Genomic DNA, 20,545 nt, shown 5'->3' with positions numbered 1-20,545 from the left:
CTTATTGAGGGAGTAAATGAATTAATAAGTGAATAAAAGTCAATGCACCATCTGCAAAACCCAAGATAAATTAATTGATTTGGACCTCCAAATAGCATGTGGAATCAGGATAAAATGTTCCTGTTGCTACATTTGGCAATGGAAGGCAGATAAATTACTGACTTGCTGCTCTCATGTTCAGCCCACATTTAAAAGTGGGAAATAGGTCTCCGTTAACAATCATGACATTGCTCAGCTTTGTCTCTGGCAGCCCCCCAACCCTTAAGTCTATCCTAATCTTCAGAATCTACAAGGTTCACTGGGGGAGAGGGGAACAGCACAAGAGTTTCCCAGTTCCAAGGCTAATTCTACCCCAATACTGCTCATATGCACCCACACACAAAAAGATGATTCCAGTTAGTTCTCTTCAATAAATGCTTATTGAGTATCTAGTCTAAATACTTGGCTGCACATTTCAAATCATCTGTGAGATTTGAAAAATTGCTAAGGTCTGGGCCTCACACCAAGCCAACTGACCCAGAACCCAGACTTTGAGATCCATTAACAGCCACCAATCTGAATCTTACGTGCAGTTGGAGTTAAGAATTACAAAAATGGATGCCAAGCGCTATGTACCAGTACCCATGCCACAGAGGTGTGAGTGTAAAAAGGGAAGTTTGCAGAATAGTAGGAAAGTCACCACACAATTTGATAAATACAACATGAAAAGTTAATTATAAGGAGTCCACTATGAAATGCTCAGACAATGGTAAACATAAAGCACTATGGGAGCTCAGAAAAGAGGTGCCTACCCTCACTGAAAATCACTGGGAAGCAGGTGTGGAGGATACAGATGAATCAGAGAATTGTTTTTTAAATAATGAAGTACTATGTCAGGCTGTGGAGGAAAATTGAAACCTTTTGCCTTCCTAGGACAAAAGGTTAGTCCTCTGTAACCTCTGATGACCTCCCTCTGCACACTCCCAAATGCCCCCAGCTCCTGATGGCCCCAAAATCACCCAAACTCATAAACAGAATTGAAATATAAATTCTCAAATATTTGTCCTCAGGCTTTAAGATCAGTATAACAAATTTTTGAGACTTTTAATCAGCAGTCAATGGAGATTGAGAGATTTTGTCCTAAATCTGTTCAATCTGTAAAATTAGTATAACAATCTCTACCTTGCCAGTGATTATGAAGAGTCATGTACTTATTCAATAGACATTTATTGTGCACCTACTGTATTCCAGGCACAGTGTTAGATACAGAGAAAGAATGATGAATGATCACAGACCCAGACTGTGTTCTGTAGACCTCATAATCTAGTATGGGAGACAGACACTGAGGAAATAATCACACAATTAGTATGTAATTACCTACAGATATGAATCCTGTGAAACATGTACCCCTAAATGCCATGAAAGCATGTACTAGGGAAACCTGGCCTAGTCTAGGGGTCAGGAAAGGCATCCCTAAAAAAGTAACACTTAAAGATCTGAGACATGTCTACTGTCTAAGAGAAAACTAGATAAAGAGAGAAGCAAGAGAAACCAGTTGCAAAGGCAGTGGGGTGGAGGAAGCCTGGGAAAACGCCCTGTTGCAGAAATGAGCCCAGAGCAGATAGTTAACAAAAAGCAGGCCAGTGTGGCTGGAGCAGAGTCAAAAGGCAGCGTGTGCAACACAAAGTGAAAAGGGCGTTGGGACTCTGCCAGCCACATCCTTGTCCCTGGGAGGCATTCAGACCGTGACATAATCACATGTGCATTTCAGAATCTTCTCCAGCTTCTGTGTGGAGAATAAATTAGAGGGGCAAGAGTGGATATGGATGGACCAGTTAGGTTATTCTAAAGTAGCCAGACAGATGTGAGCAAATTTGGTTTTGAATATATGAAATTTGATGTGCCAGGTAGAAAAAACAATCGAATTTGAGACAGCATATGGCACATAAATGGTTACCACTTAATTAAAATTGTATAGACATTCAGACATACAGAAACACGGCTACTATTTGGGAAGGGAAGATTGAATAGAACTCTTATGATACTTTAACCTAGATCGACAGTGCAAATTCCACCTTCCTCAGACCACCATTTTGAGAAAGGCCATCTGTCAGTGCAAGAAGGCTGAGCCAATAGCCCTGGACACCCATCCAGAGTGCCCTTGGTGAGCAGAAGGTTGAACTCTGAGAAGGAGCCAAGGAACCAAGCCACATTTCTAACCAAAGGACAGCTGAAAAGATACTGCCCTTGAGCCCAATAGGAAGGAATTTCCCTCCATGTGGCTAGACTTATATTTTAAGCCTCCTTAAGGAATAATAAATTCCAGTCCCAGAAAGCCTTGACTGCTCCTGGCTGAAGAAGATAGGGAAGTCAAAGGCTGCTATCCCTAGTGAAGAGGGGTTTTGGTTGGAGAGTTAATTTATGAGGGTTCCTAAAATCATAATCTAGGAAAGCCGCATGTGACCATAGAGCCATGTCCCAGAAGAGGTAACCAGGAACCCATTTCCATTACAAACCGACCTGTCTTTTCATAATGAACTTTACCTTCTTGGGAAGGTGATTCCGTAAGATTGTGGATTGAGGCACCCACACCCCACAGGGGGTTCATTGCACAGGAGCTGTCAGCAGTGGAAGATAGAGGGCCCAAAGGCTCCTGATACAGTCACCATGGCAACCAACCCAGATCTGGTCCATTTTATTCACAGACAAAAAAAAAAAAAAAAAAAAAAAAAAAAAAAAAAAAAAAAACCCAGTTCAGTGAACACCGTAGGGAAGTAGGAGCGGCTTAGATTAACCAGGCTATCTTCGGGCCCCAAGCAATCTGCAGGATAAGACCTTGCATTAGGCAAAGGTCTTCACTGTGACAAAGCAGAGGATTTGTTAAGCTCTTTGGATCTCACTGGGCCCATTTAACTTCTAGTATGGGATAAAAAATTACTCTCCTCCAGGTAGGAGGCCTGAAGTTTCACATGAACTCAGTTTGAAGTGGTAATGGTCACACCATGATAAACAATCATCCTGAGCCATTTTCTTCCTCATCACCTGAGAGGTCAGAAGACTGAGAAATCAGCACCTTCTGATCTCCGACTTATCAAGTTAGAAAATAGATCACATTTTATAAGTGGAAACATGTCTTGGATTTGACTTGAGTGTTAACATGTATTTCACATGTATAGTTTCCCTTTTCCCCCCAGGTAATGGAACAAACAATGTCTCTGAGAATTGAACTAAAAGCAGTAAGCATCTTTTCAAGTAAATGTGCAACTCATTCATTCATTCATTCATTCATTCCGTTTATTGAAAAGTTACTCTGTGCCATGGAGCTACAGAGATGACTAAAGCAAGAATTCCGCTCATAGCTCAATGAAGGTGGAAAACTTTATTAAGTAAATAAAGAGTTAAATGTGTTATAACTGTATGTTATGTTAAAGTAAACCACAGTTGTCTCAAGCAAAACAGAAGCAAAATCTTGTTTATCTAATAGACCAGGACAGGTGGCCCTCCACTATACTAACAAGAGTCTGCCATCTTCTACATATAGCCACCATGTCACTGTGGTTGCTATTTCATAGGAGATTTCATAGGCCAGGCCTGGAAGTGGTGTGTATCACTTCTACTCACATCCACTGGAAAGAATTTAGCCACATGGCCATAACTTCCCACAAGGAATCTGGGAAATATAGTGCCCCTGGCCACCCACATGCTCTGCCACAGTCCTGCTGCCAAAGAAGAGGGAGAGAACAGAATTTGCAGAAAAACTGCCATCTCTAACAATAACAAAGATATGTACAAAGCTTTATAGAAGCAGAGAAGAGACAGTAACTAGGAAATATCTATCATACTCAAAAATATTTCAAATACCTATGAAATATTTAATTTCACTTGTAATTCAATAAATGCTAATTATAGCAACAATGACGTATCATTTTTTCCTTATCGAATTGCCAAAAATAAAGAAAGAACAAAAATAGCAGTTAATTTTTGCAAGGTTCAAAAGAAAGGGGTACTCACAATTGCAAAATGCACCAATTAGTACATTTTTTCTGGAGGACAGTTTGACAGTATGTATGTAGCAGATTTTTTTTAAGTCACAAGAATAAGGGAAATAAGGTGTATAATAATGTAACCTTCTTCATTTATCTATATTTTAACCTAGCTTCTAGCCCTCACTTACATTCAGTAAAGAGAAAATTACACCTGCCAATTCAAGGTACCAGTGACAACCAATTTAAAACTCAACTCTTTTAGGCAGAAATTCATCAAATTTAGGGTTCCCTTCTGCAGGTAGACTCTAAAAACTAGAAACAGATTCTTCCCTGAAGCCTCCAGAAGTTGCACAGTCTTGCCAATATCTTGATTTTAGACTTCTGGCCTCCAGAACTTTAAGAGAATAAATTTATGTTGTTTTAAGCCACTAAGTTTGTGATAATTTGTTACAACAGCATTAGGAAACTCATACATACCTGGAAGTGGGGTGCTGCTGTAACAAACGCATTGAAATGTAGAAGAGGCTTTGGAATTGAGCAATGGGCATAAGATGAAAGAATTTTGAGGACCATGATAGAAAACAGCTAGATTTCCTTGAAGAAACTGTAGGTAGACATTTGGGTACTAAGGACTCTGCCAGCAAGTGTTCAGAAGGAAATGAGGAACGTGGTAGAGAAAACCTGTATCATCTTAGAGAATACCTAAATCATCATAAATGGAATGTTGGTAGAAATATGAATGTTAAAGGTGCTGCTGGAGGGGTCAGAAGGAAATGAAGAACATCTTATTGGAAATTGGAAAGAAGGAGATTCTCATTACACAGTGACAAAGCTTAGCTGAATTGTACCCTATCGTTATGTGAGCAGCAGAACTTGTTAAGTAATGAATTTGGATATTTAGTTGAGGGGATTTCCAAAAATGTATTGAAAGTATGACCTAGTTTCTTCTTGTTTCCTATAGTGAAGTACGAGAGAAAAGAGAAAAATTGAGGGAAGAACTGTTTAGAAAAAGAAACTAGGACTTGATTATTGGGGAAATTCTTAGCCTGTCCAGGTTGCAAGACAATTAGGAGATTCACTATCAGGAAAGTGTGCTCTGGAGGAAAAGCCAATGGTGTGGCTAGACAATCCTTTTCTCACACTCCTGAACAAACAAAAAGTAACTATATGGAGGAATCCTTGATGAAATTAGGAATATGAATCATGGACCCCCTCAGCCATTTCATTAGAAGCCAGAAATAGAGTTTGGATTAACCAGGAATGATCTGTGGAAAAGCACTTGGTCTACTGGAAAGAATTGCCATAACATGACAATTCACACAAGAGAACCACAAGGTTTTGGCCGGGCGCGGTGGCTCAAGCCTGTAATCCCAGCACTTTGGGAGGCCGAGACGGGCGGATCACGAGGTCAGGAGATCGAGACCATCCTGGCTAACACGGTGAAACCCCGTCTCTACTACAAAATACAAAAAAACTAGCCGGGCGAGGTGGCGGGCGCCTGTAGTCCCAGCTACTCGGGAGGCTGAGGCAGGAGAATGGCATAAACCTGGGAGACAGAGCTTGCAGTGAGCTGAGATCCGGCCACTGTACTCCAGCCTGGGTGACAGAGCGAGACTCCGTCTCAAAAAAAAAAAAAAAAAGAGAACCACAAGGTTTTTGAGAATGTTGTAGCAGCAAAAACACTCAGTTTGGACTGAAAGGACTGAGAGAGGATGAAATAAATGAAAGTTTTTACATGCCCAAAATTCTACAGGTAGGAAACAGGCCAATAAAACTGTTCAATTACAAACATATGCTACCCTCAGAAAAAGGAAGAATAACTCAGAGGGCAGAGCCGAGGGCCTGCAGTGCAGAACATGAAATCAAAGAGGATTATTCCCAGGTTTTAAAATGGACTAGAGTTTTTCTGGTTGGATTTCAAAATTTCTTGGGACCAGTGACTCATTCCATCTTTTCATTTTTTTTTTTCCTTTTTGATTGAGAATGTCTGCAACTGGTATCCTAGGACTGTTCCACCATTGTATTTAGGGAGCAGATAACTTGTTTTCTAGTTGCATAAGCCCACAGGTAGAGAAAAATTTTGATCCAGAGTGGATCATACTTAGTGTCTCACCCATACCTGATTTAAATGGTTTAGATGATGAGATTTGAGGCTCTTCAGCTAACAATATTTAGGTAAGATTTTGAGCTTTGAGTAGATGCTGTAATGGGTTGAAACTTTGGGGGATGCTGGGATGAGGTGAATGTCTTTTGAGTGTAGAATGGACATTAATTTTGGGTGACCAGAGGGTGGGCTGTGGTAGGTTAAATAATAGCCCCCCTCAAAGGTGTCCATGTTCTAATCCCCAGACCGCATGAATATATTACCTTATATGACAAAAGGAATTTTGCATATAGGATTAAATTAAAGATCTTGTGGTGAAAGAGGGTTATTCTGCAGTATATAGGTGGGCCTAATGTAATTATATAAGTCTTTATTGAAGGGAAGCAGGAAGCTCAAAGTTAAAGAAAACTTAAGGATAGAACCAGAATCTGGAGTGAGGTCCTATGAGCCAAAGAATGCATGTGACCCCTAGAAACTGGAAAAGACAAAGAAACTGATTTTCTCCTGAAGCTTTCAAAAAGAACACTACCATATCAATACTTTATTTTAGACTTCTGACCACTATAACTATAAGAGAATACATTTGTGTCACCACTAAGCTAGTGGTTTTAAGCCACAAAGTTATGGCAAAATTTGTTACAACAACAATAAAAAACTAATACATCCTCCGTCCTCTTTCTCTTCTCTTCTTCCACAATGCCCTGAGTTCCTACAGCCTTGATGTGGGAGCGGAGAGTGAAGGAGTGGTACTTTTTTCTGAACATGGATCTTGGTCTTCACTGCACCCCATGAGGAATGTAGATCCTTTGACCAGACCTGAGTATTGGTCTCAGTCCTGCCATGCACACTTCTTGTCCTCAGCATGCTTTTATCCACAGGACCACACATGCTGAACATTCCTGTCCCAGAACTATGCCCCATTCTCTATGGGAATGGAATAGAATGAAGGTGGAAAATTTTGCTATCTAAAAAATAGTTTAAATATGTGCAGGCATCAAATTATAAGAATAATCATCACAATGTTGTTTGTAATTATCAAGAAAGAAATAGTTGGGAAATAATGAAATGTCACCTTAAATGGGTGAAGGAGGAAGAAGAATAGGAGACAGTGGAAAAGGACAGGCCTGTGGCTTTAGGGAATAAAAGCCTCCAAGAAAAGGTGTGTGTCTTTGGCAGCTTCGTCAGGGCATGGTTATGGCTCAGTCCTGTGGTGCCTTCATTTCTTGTACTTCTCTGCTCTCTGTAACCTGCCCAAGGATGGCCACAGCTTGTCCAGTGTAATAGAGTTGGCCACCAAGATGGTGGGGTTCCTGCCCCAGGGCAGGGCAGAGAAGGTCTACAAGATCTGAAAACCCCACAGTGTGAGTGCTCAGGTCTCCTGAATCATGGTGACCAGAGCTGATGAGCACACAGAGAAGTTAATTGGAGTGGCAGCACAGCTAAGAGGATCAGACATGACCTGGGGACCAGAACATTGGTGCTCCTTTCACACTTTACCACACCTTTGTGTGATAATTTGAAGGGCATAGTCTTAAGTGATGCCTCTGTTTCTTCATCAGAAAAATTAGAAAAATACATTCTTTTTCCTATCTCCCACAGGGTCTTGCATGAAGAATCATTAGTGTGTAATTAAGAAAACATTTTCAACAGTAAATGTGTGTTAATACTTAGGTTTTGTTAAGTGCCTATGTGGCAAGGCAGAGAAAGTGGCAGTGAGGGGAGCATTTAGCCTTATTTTATTTAAAAAGCATTTTCTTAGCACTTTCAAGGCAGAGAAGAGACAAGCTTTGCATGCGCAAAGCACCTTGGGATCAACAGAGTGTAACATGTGATTCAGGCTGTTCTGAGCCTTTAAACAGTTACTGAGCCCATTCACTTGCTGGTTGCTTTGCATAGATTATCCCATTTGATCCTTGCAACAATTACCTTTTTGTTAAACGTGCTGTGATAATCCACTGGTCACAGTTGAGAAGACAGAGTTTAAGCAACATGTCTCTAGTCACACTACTAGTAAGCGTTAGAGGCAGAATCTGAATCCAGGTCATTCTCAATTCAACCCAGGCCCTTTCTTTTTCCCACAGAGCCCTACCCTAGCACATTGAGCTTATACAATACACTGATCTGCTGTAGGAATTTGGAACCAGGAGGAAGCAGTGTATCATAATATGGTCAGGGAGATACCCATAGACAAAGCCTGAGCCAGACCTGTCAGATCTGAATTTGCAGAGGTGGGAACAGACACTTGGACCACAAAGGAGAATTGCATATGCAAGGCAGGAATGCAGGAAAGATGAGTTTATAGGTTATACTATGTTAAGACAACTGGCCAGACCACAGCAGTGGCTGCGGTGGCTCAAAAGCGTTCAATAGATCTGATGAAGAAAGCTGGCATCTTAGGTATTCCTAACTCTTTCAGAAGTTGGCTACAAATTTTCCATTCTTCCCTTTTATTTAATCACACATATTAAATTAAACAGCTATATACAGCACATACTAATGGTGTAAATGATCACTGATGAAGATGTTTAAGAAATCAATTCCAATGTCTTTCAGGGCATTTCTGGGTCATCTTTGCCATTAACTACAGCTGAGTGTGACCCTTGGCACTTTGATGAGAAGGATTAGAGAAGGATTGGAGGGCAGGATAGGATTGAGTCAGAGATCCAGGTGTGCCCAACAGAGATTGAGTAGCAAGCAGAACCCAGATATCAGAACCAAGTCAGAATCAAGGTAGCCAGACAGAAGTAATATCAAGCACAGGCCAACGGGATCATAAAGAGAATTTGTGGCCCAACCTGAGGATGCTCACATACTTCCTACTGGGGGTGGACCAAACCCAGGGTATGAGTAGCATGGGGTAGTCAGGTAAAACCAGGTAAGTGGCTGCACCTAAGGATTAAGTAGTGTGGTCATGTCTGCAGAGGATGTATTGTCACAAACCCTTTCTGATGCACCCTATATTTTACCATGGAATCAACTTTCATCAAGGCCTGGATAACATTCCTGAGGATTCAGAACCGTGTGCATCAAAAGCCCCTCTGAGCCAGGCCCCACTGTTGCTGAGGACTTCTCTGCATCCCAGTCTTCTTCCTTAACTGTAAGAAGGAACCATCAGAAGGATGGAGAAGTACCTCCTCTTTAGTTTCCTCTCGCTCTTCTCCTTTTTCTTTCATTTGGCAGAAGAAGAGAAAGAGGAAACATTATCTGCCACTAATGTGGGAAAATTCCACAACTCATACTATTCTTCAATGAAAGTAGTTATCTTCTCAACTCCTAGAGACTTCTTTCCACTAGTGAGGTATTTCCAGCAGTGGCTGCTGGCTACGTATTATTTGAAACTTTTACATCCTTTGCCAACCAAGCAACCGGCACATTTTAAGTTGTTTCTAACATAAAGTGTTCCAGAAAGTCTTTTATAAAGCATCTATATCTCTCACTATGGAATACTTTATCCCAATATTTAAACACGGATTTTGCAGTATAAATGTAAATGTGTCTTCTCAAGGACACATATGTCACAAACAACTTAAAGTATGCAAACTTCTTGACTGTCAAAGACTGTGTGCAAAAAAGAGCAAGGGGATGTCCCAAGTAGTAGGAGGCAGAGCTCTGGAAGCATGCATCAGCTGGATCCCACCTCCCCCTGAAGATGGATGGAGAGGTGTTCAAGATGCTTGGGCATGGCTTGAGAAGGGAACCCTGGGATGGAGTGAATGGTGTGAATGAGGCAGTGGCTGTTCTCAAACCCAACATGATAAAGCCACCACTTACTAGGTATCCAGGATTGGGATAAAAGTCAAGCATGGCACCACGAATGGTGGCTGCAGCATATGAATGTCACCCAAGCCAGATGTCCTCTGCAGCAGAACTCACCATCCAGGAGGGGAGCAAAGGGAGCTGCAGGCTCAGATGGGGTCAGCTCTCGGAGAAGGCTGGGAGGGGGCTTTCAGAGGCTATAAAAGAGAGTAGGATATTTTCCTTGAATGGAAATACCCACAACTCTCCAGGAAAGCCCAGATAGCCAGAGTAAGGGCAATAGTTTGGGTAAGGGTAAGAAAGGATACAAACTTAGGCCAAGACCCCATAAGAGAGACAAACCTGGGTTTAAGACCCAGCTCCACTGCCTAGTTAACATCGAACAGGTTGCTTAGCCTCCCTGTTAACATTGAACAGGTCCCTTAGCCTCTCTGAGCCAGTTCCCACATCTGTAAAACACTGTAAAAAAAATAATGGAGATGCTCCATACAAAGCACTTAGTGCAGTACCTGGCATATAAGTGCTCAATAATGCTTGCTAATTTTGTCCTAATTGCCGTTATCATCACGTATTTGTTGTTATTATTATTAGAGAGCACAATCACGTCTCATTCTTATTTGATCCCCAGTGCTAAGCACAGAGCCTGGCATATAGAATTCTTTCAGTAAATGTGTGAAATGATTGAGGGCAGAGCCAGCTTCATGGGCACAAAACCTGTGGAGTTGCACAGTGCCCTGTTCTTAGGAGGGCCTATGCTTGGTTTAATGCTCTTCTGTAGCTGTCTTGAAATTCTTAATAATTTTTGCACAGGGCCCCACAAATTATGTAGCTGGTCCTGGGTGAGGATAAGGATATAAGGAAGATGTAAGGAGGAAACTAAAGCATGAATAATTTGAGGAGATGAGCAATCTACAGAGAGGCTATTAAGAATTATGGTGAACCAAGTATTTCCTCTCCAGAATAGAGAGGTCCTCAGTGGAACCAGCATTTGTTCACATCCTGAGTTTTTAATAGTCCACACATTTGGCAATATGTTGGAGGGACATAATCATTTACCCAAAAATACGTGGGACCTGATTTGTTCTTATATAATATTTCCAAAGTTTACCTGTCTTAACTCTAAGAGAACAAAATAATAGAGAAGAAAAATCAACACAGTCCCAGCATTTTCTGGAAGGTGACGCTTAGTTTTACTTTCTATTATTTAGACTGAGAAGTGGCAAGCATAATACATACAATCTCACAATATGAATCAATGCTTTAGAATTATTTTTCCTGTCAAAACACGTGACCCCAAACCTTTGCAGTTCACACATTACCAAGCAGAGTTCTATGGCATTGCTGAGACCAAGCTGTTCCAGCCCACATGGCCCATTTCTTGCTGGATATCATTCAGTTCTGTTCCTTCTCTCTATTGTCCAGGTCACTGCCTTAGGCCTGTTCACAGGACAATTGCAGGAGTCTCAATTCTGGTTTTCTTACTTCCAGTCTCAGACCCTCACACCATCACACACCAGTCACTTCTGGCTTCACAGTTCTGCACGTCACATGATCTTATAAGGTACCATTAGAGTGAACCACACTTCACTTCTTACAATGACATAGATGGCTTTTTAAAATATGGGACACTTAAGCCCCTTTAGAACAATCCCTTTGTTCGAACGTGTCTGGCGTTAGACTCCTGGATGAGCCATCATTCGCTGTCTGGGTCTCTACATGGCTCATTCACTCAACCTGTAGCCATTCCTATGCTAAAGACAGAGGACACAGAGATGGCGACAACACTGCTTCTGTTCTCACACAGCTCACGACCTACGTAGAACAACCCATGAGTACACAGGTTCAGGACGACAGCACAAGTCTCTAACCCAGGTTGTAGGTAGGAGACTTCCTGGATGTAGGGCCATCTGAATAGAGTTTTGTAGAACACGCAGTGGGGAAGGGTGTTCTGGGGGAAAATAAATCAGCAGAATGTAAGGTACAGACTAAGAGAACTTAGCTCATTCCCGGAGATGTAAATGCTTCCCTCAGTGTTTCTGCTACATAGGGAGCCAGAGGAAAGGGCAGTTGGGGGCAGACAGGATATCCTGGGCCAGGCCAAATTTGCTCTTTATCCCAGGAACAGGAAAAATACAATACAGTGGTTGGTTGGTTGGTTGGTTGGTTTTTAATCAGAGAAAGGTCCTGATCAGATTCAGTGAACAGAGACACATTTTCTCTAGGGTTGAGTGGGAGGAGTGAGGAGATGGGAGCTCTGGTTTCTGTTAAGTTACCTTTTATTTTCGCTACACATGTTAAAGGGAAGTTGTGCCAGCCTGCCACAGGTGAAAAGAGGAATGTGGGGACGAGTTTGGTGTTTACAGGAGATTTTTTGGAAGATTTGCCCAGCTTGGTGGGATGTAACCATCTCCTCCTCTCCCCACGAAATCTTCTGTAAATGCTATATTGTTCATCAAGGCTTTCAGAGTCGGATCATGTTTGAGAAGCAGATGTGACCATGTACAAAGATGAGTCTATTATGTGGGTAGGGCTTGATCAAGGATGATTCAAAGAAGATCAGCTACTTTCGGATTATATAAAGATCACTCAAGCGAGGAGGATCCTGGAGAATGGATTTAGAGTAGAAGAGGGTCTGAGACTGGACAGAAGAAAACCAGAATGGAGACTCCTGCAATTGTTCTGTGAACAGGCCTAAGGCAGTGACCCAGACAATAGAGAGAAGGAACAGAACTGAATGATATCCAGGAAGCAGAATCAACGGAAGCTTATTGCTAGCCAGATGCAAGAGTTAACAGAGAGGAAGGAATCAAGGATGTATACAGGTCCCTGGCTTAGGGAACCCAGAAGATGGTGTCCCCCTCTCCCAGAAAAATGGGGCAGTTCTAGGGATAGTCCTGTTTGGGATATGATGATTTTGGGATATCATATGAGACATTCAAATGAGCATGTGCAGTAAGCAGTTGGAGATATGGGACTGTGCTAGAGATACCTACTACTATTTCTTACCTGGATTATTGTACTAGCCTCCTAATGGGTCTAGTGGTTCTACCTCTGCCCCCTGCTACCTGAATTCTCAGTGGATCAGCCAGTGTGAGCAGTAAACACAAATCAAAATATGACACTTGTCTGCACAAAACCTTCTGAGGGCTCCCATCCCACTGAGTTATGACTGCGGGCCCCCAACCTTTATGATCTCCCTCCTCTTCTCCAACCCAGCCACAGTGGCCTCCTCACTGTTTCTTCTTTGGCCTTTTGCAGACAAGCAGGGAGTTCATGGAATCTGTTCTGGAGGCCTCTATTTCCCTGAAAGGTAGGAGGTGAGGTCATCTCTGAGTGTATCTTGGGAGATGGCAGGAGAATGCTCATGAGAAAGGCAGTAAAGTTGGAGGTCTAGAAAACTGCTACTGAGAATGGAAGAGGCAGCTGGCAGGATCCACCTGAGCTTCTACTAAGTGGCAAATGTATAGAACACGGTAAATATATTGTCTCCTTTCAGAGAAAATCATCAGCGCAAATAACACAGGCTGCCTTTATGCTCTATAAATCACATTATCTTAAAGGATGAAAAATTACCCACTGCCCACAAGTAGTGAAAGCAATGCAAAAAAAAAAAAAAAAAAAAAAAAAGGACATAAACTTTAGCATGAGACAAGTTGACTTCAAAAGCTTGTGATATACATATTCTAGGCAGCCTTAAGACCCAAGAAACCAAATTTTGATCTGGGATTAAGCCCATGCCTGTCTTGAAATAATAACTTGCATTTATATTAATATAACAAGTATTATGCATATGTTTTATATTTATACAATAATTTTACAATTTTAAAGTTTAATTTTTACAACAACCCTGAAAGACAGCAAACAGGTATTAATACCCTTCTTTTGGGGGATTGGGAAACTCAGGCCTAAAGCAGTTGAGATGCTCAAGCTCAATGGGAGGAGGCCAGAACACAGGCTTCAGCCTATTTGGCCACCACTTGCTACTCGCACACTGATTTCTTTCTCAACCTGATCTTGAGGTTCTTTATTTTTCTTCTTCTTCTTCTTCTTCTTTTGTAAATGAAGAGTTCCTCCCAAAGAGGATGAGACAGATTGGCATAAGGACCTGACATGGGGCAATAGTGAGGCAGGAAGTGAGATAGGAATGATGACATGTGAGGTTGGGATTGCTGCCCACTGGCTGCACAGGGTGAGGCACATGAGAGATACCCAGTGACCCCTTGTTCAGGGCTTACTTAAGGTATCTGATCCCCACCTGAAGCCACTATGTCAACTTCCAGCTCAGGCCTGAGGCTTAGCCACACAGGGACTCTCCTAATGCATCTCCAACTTCTCATAAGCCCTCACAGATGTAGCGATGATGAAATCTTAACACATTTGTTCCCTAGCACTGAAATGTGTTTATGCTCCTGAGTTTAAGGTTTGTAATGGGTTTTGCTCACGGGAATGATTATTTTAGTGCTGACTTTTAAAAAGGCAATTGATAACAAGTTTACACAGCCAAAAGAGCTCTGGCAATTATCTGCAAATTCAGACTCCGTGAAGAGCCAAACTAGATCATTTAAGACGCCCTGAATCCATTCCGGGGCCAAGATTATCCAAATTGACAAGCTAAAAATGAGATAATTTATGCTGAAATGGGGCTTATGAAATCAAGATGCTACTCTGGATGGCTGCTACTGGGAGCTGCCACAATCCCTTCTTCCCTTATTTTTCTCCTTCATGAACTCCTTCTCTCCTCTATTCACTTCCCAAGTTAAGACGGCAGGAAAGCAGGGTAAGGTTTAAAATGTTCTTTGCCTGAAAACTTCCTGAGATAGTTTTAAAGTTTTTCATGTGAAGCCTTGAACAATATGTACAGAATACAAAGGTCTCTAATGTCGGGGTGTGGGGGACAGAGGCTTGGTGGTGGCGGTGGTGGTTGTTTTTAATTTCAGCTCTAGGCTGGGCCTGGATTGTGCAGCAATCGTATCAATGAGAAAGAAAACAAGTCCTGAAATAGCCCATCTCTGCAAAGTTCTTCACCTGAACCCCAAACATTCTTCCAGGTGGTCTTGGCCTTAGATCTTAACACCGAGGCTTCATAAACAGCAGAAGAGGCTGGGTCACCAGAGGACCCTGGCTTGCTCCAAATCTTCTCTCCTGGATGCTCTCTGGGCTCAGAGCACTGGGACAGTCTGTGAAACTGAGGCCTACGTTGATGCCAGCCACTAGGGTCCTCACCCCCACAGCCTGGACAGAAACAAACTGCAGCAACCTAGGAGAAAATGAGCCAGAATATTACACATATTTGACTCTAGTCAAACATGGTGGATTAATCAACCACATTGATCTCCTCCCTCCCCCAACCTCATCTAAATGACAGTAAAGGAAAAAAAAAAAAAAAAATTCCACCAACAAAGACCAGAAGAATAGGAAGGTAGAAGAAGGCAGAAAACAGTGTCAACAGGTTTCAGAGGATAGAAAGCAGATGAATGAGTAGTAATTGCCCTAGGAGCGAAGAAAAAGTAAAAGCTTTCTGCCTGCAGGGGAGCTACACCAATGAGAAGCAAACCATTTGTCCTGCAGTCAGATGAAGGTACGTAGACCTTGGAAGCACCCAATACTTTGGAAGCAGGGCTGAGATGTGGGGCTGAAAATTGTGGGAGTTGTCAAAGATCAATATAAGGAGCAGTTGAACGATCCAGGCCCCCGTGCCCACCCCAAGCAGCCAAACAACTGTCCCGATCCCCTTACTCTGCAGAAAACAGAAGATTGATTCTCTGGAGAAGATAAGCAGAGAGTCTTCAGCTCAGAGGGCAGGGAATGGGTGTGAAGCTGAAAACAGGGGATGAATGGAGGCCTATATACTGAACTATGGGGCACCCCCACCCTTCCCTTACCTCATTCTGAGGAAACGGCAGCCAAAAATACACATGTCCTGGCAAAGAATAGGAAGATCATTCTCTAGGGGAAATTAACCCCAGAAAAAGAGCTCCACTAATTAATGTTTGGAGACTCTCCCACAAGGTGGTTGCTTGCTCTTCTGATTCAACCACATTGAGGACAACCAATGGGGAAGCCTTACCCCTACCCCCGCAGGGCTTCTAATTGACCTTAGTTCTTTGTTCCAACCCAAAACAGAAACACCAAGAAAACAAAAAAGAAAAGTGGGGGAAAACTCAAGAAAAAACAAAACAAAAGCACTGGTACAGAAGAAAACAATCTCAGGGATATAGAAGTTGGGTGAGAGGGTAGGAGGGTGGAAGTGGGGGTGAGGAAAGAGAAATTACCAAATGGGTTCAATGTACCCTATTTGGGTGGTGGTTACACTAAAAGCCCAGATTTCACCACTACACAATATATCCATGTAACAAAACTGCACTTGCACCTCCTAAATTTACACCAAAAAAAGAGAGAGATGGAAGTTATTATCTATAATAAAGTTATCCAATGGAAAAGGAACAAAGAACTAGAAAGATTTGGGGGGAAAAAAGCACAGAAAATATATAATAACAAAAATATATGATAGCAAAATTAATATATGTAAAGTCAAGAAACTCTCCCAGAAAACAGAGCAAAAAATAAAGAACAGTATGAGAAAATGAATAAGAAAATTAGAGAATTAATCTAGGATATCCAGACAGACCAAAATGAAAATAGAAGATATTCTCAGAAAAACTATATAAAAATTTGAGTTTCCAGATTACAAAGGTCCACTAATCAGCACAATTCAAGAATGAAAAGCACGTATCATCATGTTTTAGAATTTGGAGTTAAATAGAACATCCTAAAATATTCCAGGGAAATTTAAAAACCATATCACACTGAAAGAAATAAAAATCCAAACAAAATTCTAGTTTCCAACAACAAACCTGAATGCTAGAGAAAAGTGGGCAATGCTTTCAAACGTCTGAGGGAAAAGGTTTTCAACCTAGAATTCAATAAATAACCAAACCATCAATCGTGCATGGTTGTGTGTGAACTCATCATAAGGGTAAAATAAATATATCAGACAGAGTCCAAAATTGTTTCTATTTACACTTCCCTCCTGCAACTTAAGAAACTAATAGAGGACATGTTTTGGCTACATGCAGGAGTCAACCAAAACATAAAAACAAAAAAGAAAGATATGGGAATCTAGGGAAGAGGGGACTCAGCTCAGAAGTAAAGGAAAAGAAAATTCCAGAATAATCTCCTTCGGCAGGCTTGGAACAATTAATCCTGAGACAGCACAATAGAGGACTGAGGAATTGCTAGATACCTACTGTGTTTGAAAAGGTTAGATACAGTTATTAAGAAAAACAAAATGTTGCAGGAGAAAACAAATGTAGTAATGGTACCCATACCCTACTGTGCTCAGCTGTGAACAATATCTGCAGATTCATCAAAATGTCAACACTGACTGCTATGATATAACTATTTTGGAAGGGTGAGGGGTAGTGACATAGGGAGCAAGTGAAGAAAGCTAAGTCTAACTACCACAACAGAAGTGAGTGGATACTATGTGAAATGGATCAATGAAAAAAGAAGAGAATAACCGCGGTGTTTACATGTGCAGACGAAAATAACAGAAGAAACATCTTCAAGGGTAAAGGAGCTGGGGGATATTTTTTCAATAGTTAGTAATATTTAACTATATTACATTGATAAAAATACATTTTTATTAATTTTTAAGTAAATTCAATCAGTTCATTTTCCACTTGAGTAAGAATGGATTCAGTCTTCGTTTCATTCCATTATGACCTCTGAACATCACAAAGGAGGTGGCACCTCTCCCTCTTTTTCACAACTTTCTGATATATTTTTCCATAGGATTCTCCATCAATTTCTAGGAAAAAGCTTTTTTTATTTTGATTTTTTGGCTTTTTCTTCAATAACAAGAGGAAAAGGAATATCGGTTGAAAATAAGTGAAGTCTAAAGCCAAAGCGAGATTTCAGGCCCCTGCCCCACTTGGCTACCTAATTGTACAGAACAAAATCAAAAGGAAGCCGGTCTCCAACTGCATTTCAAAAGCAGACTAGATTGCTGGATAGACAATGCATGATTGCCTGTGTGCATGAGACTGAATTGGGTGCTGGGGGCATGGGAAGAAAGAAGTTACAGAATTAGATTTCACCTCCTCCCTCGTATCTTTCCCCTTTGTCAGAAACACCAACAGGAAAATGGCCCTAGAAGAACTATCCTTCCTGGCTCTGGTGATGCCCAGTGCAGCTGAACCCTTGCATTCATTAATGAAATTCATTGGACTGAAACTCTCCAGTCTCCAGAAGACCAGAGAGACATGGTCTAAAAAGGCAAATACAAAAGGAATTCTGTAATGAATCTGGGTAAGAAACCCATATGGGGGCCAAACTTATGCTAAGGGAAAGATAGGCAGAAGAACATTCTACAGAACCAGTAAGCAGTATCCCCAACAGTCCTGAGTGGAAGTGAGCCACGAAGTTAGAGCAAATGAAACACTTTCAGAATAAACAATGAATGAAGTTGGGCAGCATTTGGGTAGTGAGGAAGCCAGCCAAGGGCTCTGCCCAACCCGGATGGTGACAGAAATGGGATAGAACACCAGCCCTCCTACCAACAGTCCCTATTAAGGAGGCATTAGATTTGTTCCCTTTTTCTCATTTGCTCAGTCATGGAAACTCTGACCTCAAGTCTTTGTTCTCTGCTTTTTTGGCAGAGGGAGAGGTAAGTTGGTTCATATAGCTAAAGAAATAAAAGTGAAAGCATAAAAACTGAAGGAAATAAAAATAAATTATAAGGAGTACCCATTAAAGACCTTTCGAAAGGATAAAACGATTTCAATTTTACTGTCTCACTCACTTCTCCCCACTTCCTTCCCAGATATACCTGCATATCTATGTATTTATACAGTTTTTTCATTATTTAGTTAATATGAATTACAGGCCTTGCTTCCTCCCTTCTAAATCCAAAATGAAGAAGCTTTCTCTTTTCTCTTGCTCCTTTTTTTTCTTTGCTCCCCCTCACCAACACGATTTACATTCTCAATGTAATGTATTAAAAAGTTGACAGGGACGAAAGGATTCACACGATGTCTGCTAAGAAACCCAATTTCCATGATGAATTGCCCGAAGCCCCTGAATCACAAACCATTTTTTCCGCTGCTCAGAAGTTGAGTTTTTTTTTTTTTTAAATCTTCTTAAAGCCTCTCTCCTAATCTTCAGCTAGAAGAGATGGGTAAAAGGATTTTTTTTCTAAACTAAGGAAAGTATTAGCATCTTGGTTGTTGTGCATCAAATTTGAAAATGCAAGGTTAGTAATATTTCAAATCAGCCATGGTCCAAACCTCTTGATAAGTGAGTGTGCTGTTTTATGTTCATTCTCCCTCTCTCTCTCTCCTTTCCTACCTCCCTCTCTTTCTCCTTTTTCTCCCCTACATGTCCCCCCATAAGGTTTATAGTCAGTAATAAGTAGGAGCTTCCAGAGAAAAGAAAAATTTAGAATGATTCTTCATAGATCTATCCCCTTTTGGAAGGTTATAGAATTCCAAATAAAATATCCACTTTTCTGTACTTGATTGGATCAACCGTATCTGGGTGAAGAATTCAGCAGCAAAACCCTAACCCAATGCATGAGACACACTGTCAGCTCAGCAAGCAGTGACTCTGATGAGAACTGCATTTGCATCATATTGTGCATATTCTCCTAAGACATTAGGTTTCATTTTCTCAGAAGTGTTCACCATGGGCTGCTCATTATGAGAGGGGTGAAGATCGACACAGCATTCATCAGAGCTCTTGTCAAGATTTTTGGACTTTGAAGAAAACCCACTCTTTCCCAAATATTCTGGAAATTTGGAGCTTTCCTATCTGAGATTTCAACTTCACATTTTTTTCTGTGTGCTGTAAAGAGGTCAATCGGAGGCCTCTTCCACACAGGACAGAACTGGTCTTTGCCTGCTGCCCAAGCACTCTGGCTTTTCCTAGGACCCACTCCCCCAGAAAACTTACCCTAATAAAACTTTTTTTAAAAAATTAAAGATTTTATTTTCAGACAATATCTCACTCTGTCACCCAGTATAGAGTGCGGTGGCATGATCTCAACTTACTGCAACCTCCACCTCCCGGGCTCAAGTTATTCTCCCGCCTCAGCCTCCTGAGTAGGTGGGATTACAAGCATGCACCACCACGCTTGGATAATTTTTGCATTTTTAGTGGAAACGGGGTTTCACTACATTGGCCAGGATGGTCTCAAACTCCTGACCTCAAGTGATCCACCCACCTAGGCCACCCAAAGTGCTGGGATTATAGGCATGAGCCACCAAGCCCAGCCAATAATTTTTTTAAGAACATATTCAACATTAGACAGGAGAGAGTGGAACTCTGATATTGTCTATAAATTGCTAAAACATTTGTTGAGATACAGAAAGCTAGTGAGCAGCACAGAAACAGACAATAAAGAGTTTATATGCTACAGTTTAAGTCCGAAATCACAAGCCCCAAATTTGACTCAAAAGTTATGAATTAGCTCTCAGGAAAAAATTCCAGCGTAGATACTCAGAAAAGTTTCATAATTTAAGAGAGGCCATGATCTTGGCCCTACAGTGTTAAGAGTATTTATTTTGCAGGAAGAGACTGAGAGCATTAGAGGGAAACAGCCTGACTCCAGCTGCGTAACTAGTAAGTGACAGAACGAGGACCTGGTTAGAACTGGTTATTGGTTCTTATATTGCCAGTTATGTTACTGCTTGATATTATATAGATAATGCATCTGGGTGAC

This window comes from Macaca thibetana, chromosome 2 (assembly GCF_024542745.1).
Source record: "Macaca thibetana thibetana isolate TM-01 chromosome 2, ASM2454274v1, whole genome shotgun sequence".
NCBI classification, from domain to species: domain Eukaryota; kingdom Metazoa; phylum Chordata; class Mammalia; order Primates; family Cercopithecidae; genus Macaca; species Macaca thibetana.
This window is presented reverse-complemented; position numbering follows the sequence as displayed.